General features: G+C 58.6%; 1 protein-coding gene across 1 annotated transcript in view; it reads left to right on the top strand.

The window, feature by feature from the left end:
- The first annotated feature begins 1,890 nt into the window (after positions 1-1,890).
- ARHGEF10L (Rho guanine nucleotide exchange factor 10 like) overlaps positions 1,891-7,002 on the top strand; it is a 146,750-nt gene continuing 141,638 nt past the window's right edge. Inside the window, exon 1 of the mRNA XM_059691033.1 lies at positions 1,891-2,026. The gene's annotated coding sequence lies outside the window, so the exon portion shown is untranslated. The remainder of the gene's footprint in view (positions 2,027-7,002) is intronic.

Genomic DNA, 7,002 nt, shown 5'->3' with positions numbered 1-7,002 from the left:
GCCGGAGGCCTCCATACCCTTTGGGAAGACGGGGTCTGGCCCGGTTTCCCAGGGAAAAGACCTGGGCTGCTCTGGCCCCTCCTGCGGCCCCACCATGGCCCCGGTGCTGCTGCTCTGGGAGTGGAGGCCCTTTGGGGCGGGGCCCTGGGGGTGAGGGGCAGCCTCCCCCCTGGCCAGGTGGTCCAGGGCCTGGGAGGTGGGAGTGGAAGCGGCTCTCCTTTCAAGGCTCCCGAACTGGAACCAGGAAGTGTCCCTCCCAATCGGGCCGGGCCCTCTTAAAGGGAGAGCTCGCCCCACTGTCACTCCTGCAGGTGGAGGGGCGCTTCTCCTTCACCTGTTCCCACCTTCCAGGGGGGCCAGGACCCAGCCGGGAGCCTCCCGGGCGGGGATGGGCGGCAGGTGCGTGTTGACTGCCCCGGGCTGCGGAGCTGTCAGCCCCACCGGGGCTTGCTGAGCCCTTGGTCCCTCGTGGAGCCAGAGGCTTGGGTTTCCATCAGCCCTTAATTCAAAATATCCACCGCCACAGACTCTCAGCGTGACCGCGGGTAAGTTCCTTCTCTCTCGGAGCCTCAGTTTCCCTCTCTGCAAAAAGGGGGAGACCTGGTGGTGAGGCTTGTGTGAGGTGCTGCATGGAGAGGTGTTTAGTGGCTAAGAGATGTGCGAGAAACAGAGGCCGAGACTGGCATCATCACTGCCGTCCTCGGCGTCACGTGTCATCGCCAGGGACCAACCCGCTTTCTCTGGAAGGCCAGGCAGCAAGCACTTTTGGCTTTTGCGGACCCTACAGCCTCTGTCATCACTCTGTTCTGCCCTTGTCCCTGCAAAGCAAGTGGATGTGGTTGTTTTTTCATAAAACTTTATTTACAAAAACAGGCGATGGGTTGGATGTGGCCCGAGGTTCGTAGCATGCCAACCCCTGATCCAGGACCTTGGCCTGATGGTCGGTTTCCTGTAGCAGAAAGCGAGCAGGACCCAGGCCAGGCCAGGCGTCGGAAGAGATGCAGGCATCCGTGTGTGGGTGTTGGAGGGCAGGGGCTCTACCACGGAGGCCCCCATCCTGGGTCCTCAGGGCCGCACGGTCAGGGCAGAGTAAGTGTCTGAGGTTTAAATGACTTGATCCTGATGTCCAGATACTGGTGCTCTTAGTTTTTAAAGACAAGTTCAGTTCTTGTTGTTGTTGTTTTTAATGTTTTATTGATTTTTAGAGAGAGAGGAAGAGAGAGAGAAAAACATCCATGTGAGAGAGAAACATCAATCAGGTGCCTCCTGCACACGCCCTCCTGGGGATCGAGCCTGCAGCCCAGCACGTGCCCTGACCCAGAAAAGAACTGGCAACCTTTTGGCACACGGGACAACATCGAACCAGCTGACCACAGCTGCCTGAGCAAGATGCCTGTGCTCTTAATCAGCACAGCAGATGTTTGGCTAACATCTGGGGGCCACCGACACTGACACTAGGAAGGCACACAGGCCTGTCCCGAGGGTGCCATCTGCTTTCCTGAACAGGAGAGTCAGGGCCGCGATTAGTGTCTATCGGGAGGAGCTGGGACTCCAGGCCCTTTCCCCACAGCCTCGTGCACTTCTCACCAGAGCTTGTCAGATTGGGTCTACTCCAGTGGAACAAGTGGGGAACAGGCTTGGAGAGGCGAGGCCATGCAGCTGGAAGGGGCAGGGATTCAAACCCGGAACTTTCTACTGTCAAAGGGTGTGCTTTTCTACCATCTCCTGGTCCCAGTCCATGGCTGAACTTCCAACGCTCCGCTGTGCCCAGGCCCGGTGCCCCTTCCTGGGCCAGCGGGCAGCTGTCAGGGCTCAGCCTTTCTGCCTGCACCCCCCTTGCAGGTCCCCATCTGTATTCACACTAGCTCAGCTGGTCTAGCAGGTGAGTGACTCACCCACCTGTACACACAGCGCCACAGGGAGAGCTGGTGCGCGTCGCCTTCCTGCCTTGCCAGCTGCTGAGACAGCTGGGACCTTCCCTGCCAGTGGGGACCCCGCGGCTGGAATCGGACCACACAGAATCCAGGTCAGGTTTTGGGTTTTTAAACATCTCTGTTTCTCTCTGAGCTGGAGGAGGAGCCTTTGGCACTCACTGGGCATGGGGGTGGGTCTCTCCGTTGACACCCTGGCCCAGGGACACCCTTCCCCTTCCCAGGCGGCGACGGGGCTTCGGGGCACCTTGTGCTGGGGTTTGTCAGAGGGAACTCTGCTGGGAGCCTCAGTGGATGTGACCCTGACCCTTGTGGCCACCTGTGGGGCAGGTCAAAGCAAAGTGGGGGTGAAGGATGCAGAGGGAGCCCCTCAGGGGTGTGTGTGGTGAGAGCTTCCCCCCACCCCCTTCTTGGGGTCACAGAGTTTGATGATTGCATTTGATATGGCCTCAAGAACACCTAGTTCAATGGCATCATTGTGCAGCTGGGAAAAGTGAGGCTTGGAATATGGGGGGTAACTCAAGGTCACACTGTGAATGGGTGACAGAGCGGGGCGGCGGGGGGGGGGAGAGCCAGAGGGGGCTGTGGCCTCCCCTCCCAGAGCTCCTGCCTCCTTCGTGCCTGCTCCTCCGTTCCTGCCCCCACCGGCCTGGTAGCCCTCTTCCCATGTTGGGGAGGAGGAATGCAATGCCCACGATTCCACTGGCGCGACTTTATGGGCTCACACTCGGAAGCCTTTGAAAGGCACCAGGCAGTCCTGGCCCCGTGACTCCCCCACGTGGCTGTTCAGTGGAGGTTTGAGTGTCTGTGATGATGGCGAGCTCACGGCTATTGGAGGCAGTGTTTCTTGTTTGTGCGGCCGATGTTTGGTGAATAGCATGCTTGCCGGATGCTTGCTTTGTGCCAGGCACTTTGCTAACAGAGCACTCATTTGATTCTCCCGGCACCCTGTGAGGTATTATTATGATCACTAGAGGCCCGGTGCACGAAATTCGTGCACTGGAGGGGTGGGGGTCCCTCAGCCTGGCCTGCACCCTCTCCAATCCAGGACATCCCTCTCGCAATCCGGGACTGCTGGCTCCTAACTGCTCGCCTGCCTGCCTGCCTGATCACCCCTATTACCTCTGCCGGCCTGGTCGCCCCTAACCACCTCTGCCTCGGCCCGCACCCAGGACACAGGCTTCCCTCCTCTGGCTGGCCACCGGCACCTGGGACTGGGTAGGGGGGCGGGGCAGCTTTGCCCGGCCTGGCTTTGTCAGGAAGGACGTCCAGAAGACGTCTGGTCTAATTAGCATGTTACCCTTTTATTAGTATAGATTCTTTTTTCTAGCTGAGGAAACAGGCACAGAGAGGGTAAGCAACTTACTCAAGAATTCACAGCTCGAAAAGGAGAGCTGAGATTTGACACCAGACAAGTCTGGTTCTGGACTCTGACCACATCCTTAGCCCCCTCCCGTGACTGCGGCCAGGAGACAAGAAGACTTACCAGGGCGGGGGTCCGGCCGGGCGTGGCGAGGCCGAGGTTGTAAAGGAGAACATTTATATTTTTATTTTTAAAAAATATATTTTTGTTGATTTCAGAGAGGAAGGGAGAGGGAGAGAGAGATAGAAACATCAATGATGAGGGTGAATCATTGATTGTCTGTCTGCCTCCTGCATGCCCCACACTGGGGATCAAGCCCACAACCCGGGCATGTGCCCTGACTGGGATTTGAACCGTGATCTCCAGTTCATAGGGCGATGCTCAACCCCTGAGCCAGCCGGCCAGGTGTAAGGGAGACGTTTAGATGACTGTGTGTAACCTCTGGCCTGCCTCCCAAGGTGCTGGGGGCACAGATGTCACCTTTGAAGCGTTTCTCCTCTCACCTGCTCCAGCTCCGTGGCAGACCTCGGCCTGCCTGACTTGCCCCCGGTGGCAGGTGCAGGACAAAGGATCAATGACGTGCAGGGTGATCTGTGGTGAGGGACAGGAGGGGGGTTAAAAGCAAGTAGCCCAGAAGGACAACCCCAGACACTAGCTTCAGGAGTTTCCAGGGACTCCAACCCGGCAAAGGAGGCAGGAGGTGTGGGTGGGCGCGGCCTAGGGAGCAGGAGGGGCTGGCCCTGAGCTCTTCTCCCATCATCACCTCCTGGAGCTGCCTCTGCGTCGCTACACCTTGCACCTGGCCTTGCCGGGCTGTGAAGGGTCCCTTGGTGATTAACAAGGGCAGTGCCTCAGCTCAAGGTGCTTGACTGTTTACAGAGCGTGTCTGTGGTCCTGATGGGCCTCACCCCGGCTGGGGAGCCGGCAGGGCAGGAGTCGTGATTCCATAGTAATGATCCTCGTAATTAAGGGAAGGAGGTTCAGAGAGGTGAGGTGACCTGCTTGAGGTCACACAGCTCAGAGATGGCAGGGAGTCAGGAGTCAGGCCCTCCCTCCCGGATCCTAAGAGTGTGCCCCACTCCCCTTTTTTTGGTGGCTTTTCCTCCGGGGGGCCCTGGCACCTCTGGGACGAAGTGTCTGAGGTGAGGGTGCCTTCCCAGCTTTCGGCCTCCCAATCAGCAGTGTCTCCTGAGGCACAGCTGGGGCCACCACCTGTCTTCTGCCCCCAAGGGCTGAGGTCCTCTGAGAGTGTGCCCGCAGTCCTCCTGGCTGGGTCTCCTCAGAGAGCGAGACTTTGGGCTCTTCACAGGGGTGACCCCATTCCCATCCCTGCCCCCTAGAAGGTGGGAAGAGTCCCTGGTGTCTCCTTCGGGGGCTCGATTGTGTCCTGTCCTCTCCCTCTCCTAGTAATAATGTCATGACAATGTCTCCTGGTAGCGCTGCCGCCATAACTCCATTGCCGTTTATTGGGCACTCGCTCCCTGAAGCTCCGAGCCAGGCATCCTGCATGCCATCGCTCCTCTCGTCCTCCTGACAACCCCACTTCACAGGTGAGGAGGCTGAGGCTCAGAGAGGTGAGATCACGTGTCCAGGGTCACACAGCTGGTCAGTGGCACTGAAATAACCAGTCAGAAAGTTGAAAGCTGCCCAGCCGGCGTGACTCAGTGGTTGAGCAATGATCTATGAGCCAGGAGGTCACGGTTCGATTCCCGGTCAGGGCACATGCCCGGGCTGCGGGCTCGGTCCCCAGTGTGGGGCATGCAGGAGGCAGCCGATCCATGATTCTCTCTCATCATTGATGTTTCTATCTCTCTCTCCCTCTCTCTTCCTCTCTGAAATCAATAAAAAATATATTAAAAAGAAAAAAAGAAAAAGAAAGTTGAAAGCTCACATCACCCAAAGTCACCATCCTAACCCACATGCTGAGCTCATGGTGCAGCCAAGGCCAGGACCCAGCGTGGTGGGCTCTGGGTTTTAGGCTCTTCCCATTCAGTGCCACGGGCTGGGCTGGGCGGGGCATCTGGTTGCTTCTAAGAGGTGTGGATAGGCCACTCAGCCTGGGGACACGGGCTGTTCTCCCGAGGGCTGTGAATCATCGTCATGGCTGGAAGTTAGTATGAAGAGAGTTAACTCCCCAAGCAGCGTCTCCGTCCCCTCTGTGCCTGGGATGACGGCCTCGACAGTTAATCCCCACAGCCGCCTGGGGAGCTGGGAGCACAGGCTGGCTCTGGAGCAGGGAGCTGAGACCCAGAGAGGCGGGGTCCCAGGACCGGTAGGCGGGGAAGCAGGGACTTGAACCCGGTCTGTGTGTTCCCAGAAGTGAGTACCCTCCCACCGAGACAAGACAGGTCCCGAGGATGGGGGTCTCTCAGGGACCCAGGCTCGGAGCAGTGAGTGGGTTTGGGGGCACCCACTCTTCGGATTCAAGGCAGACTCATGGGAGCAAGTTCCCAGCAGCTCAGCAGGTAGGTGGAAGGTAGGGAGGGGGGCACTGCCACCAAGTGAGCCCCTAGCTCCCCACTCAGGCCTCTTCCCACGTGGCCCTCCCCCACCCTTCCTTGTCTGGGGGACAGAGGCCGTCCTTGTTCTAAGGGGCTAGGAACTGGGGGCTCTCCTGGCCACAGGGGCCCGGCCCCTGCTCCTGCTCCAGCCAACCCACTCGGCGGACGCAGGGAGGCAACGGGTGACCCTTCTCCCTGGCTCTCCTGCTGAGCAGAGGCATAATGACATCTGATAACTGTTCCTTTGATCTGATAGAAGGGGCTCCAGTGTCCTGCTTGTCTGAGACAGGCTGGGGTGGAGGAGGAGACCCCGGGCTTCGAGCCAGGAGGCTGCCTCGATCTCATTCCATCCCTCACCCTGTGTGGCCCTGAGCAAATCCTTTGCCTTCTCCAGGCCTCAGTTTCCCCCTCTGTGAGAGGAGAAGGGGTGGCTTGGGTCATGGCTAAGGGCCTGTCCAGCTCTGAAAGTCTCTGAATCGCCCCCTGGGCTGGCTGCCACCTCCCCCGCCTTCCCGCTAAGCTGAGGAATGTGTGGGAGGCTGCCTTTGCTTCTGCTACGTGGGAACTGGCGAAGGCTGGATTGGTCTCCATAAAAACTGCTCCGATTCCGCCTGGCCAATTTTGGGATAAACTCGGGATGCCCATGTTTGCCCGACTGCGGGGGAGAGCCGTCCTGGGGCCTTTTCACCTCGCTGTCCCTGGAGAAAGCATGGCCTTTGGGGTCAGACTTGGGGTCAAACCCCAGCTCTGTCCCTTCTGACTGTGTGAACTTGGGGGAGTTAACTTGGTCTTGGTTATGTAACTGAAAAGGAAGCTATTCATACCAAACTCACTAAGGTGTGATGAAGGCTACGCATTAACCCAGGCAGAGCACCTGGCCTGGCGCATAGTAAGTGCTCAGAAAAAGGCCCGGCGCCATCCCAATCTCTCGCTTCTGGCAAATACTAGTAGGTAAGGCCCTTGGCTGTCAGGACGCCTCACCCGGCGTCCAGGACCTCAATGCCATGTCCCTGCAGAGGAGCGGAGGTCTCCAGGTGGTAGGAGTGGTACTGGGCTTTATAGTCTCTCCTCTTCCTCTTTAACACTGCGAAGCTGCCCCCATGTTGCAATGCCCGCTCTCCTGGGACCACTGGGTTTCTTTGGCGCTGTGTCTTGCGGAAGCCCAGGACCCTGCAGGGGTGAGTGGGGAGGAGGACAGCCTGCTTCA

The sequence above is a fragment of the Myotis daubentonii genome, chromosome 3, assembly GCF_963259705.1.
Source record: "Myotis daubentonii chromosome 3, mMyoDau2.1, whole genome shotgun sequence".
Taxonomy (NCBI): domain Eukaryota; kingdom Metazoa; phylum Chordata; class Mammalia; order Chiroptera; family Vespertilionidae; genus Myotis; species Myotis daubentonii.
This window is presented reverse-complemented; position numbering and strand designations above follow the sequence as displayed.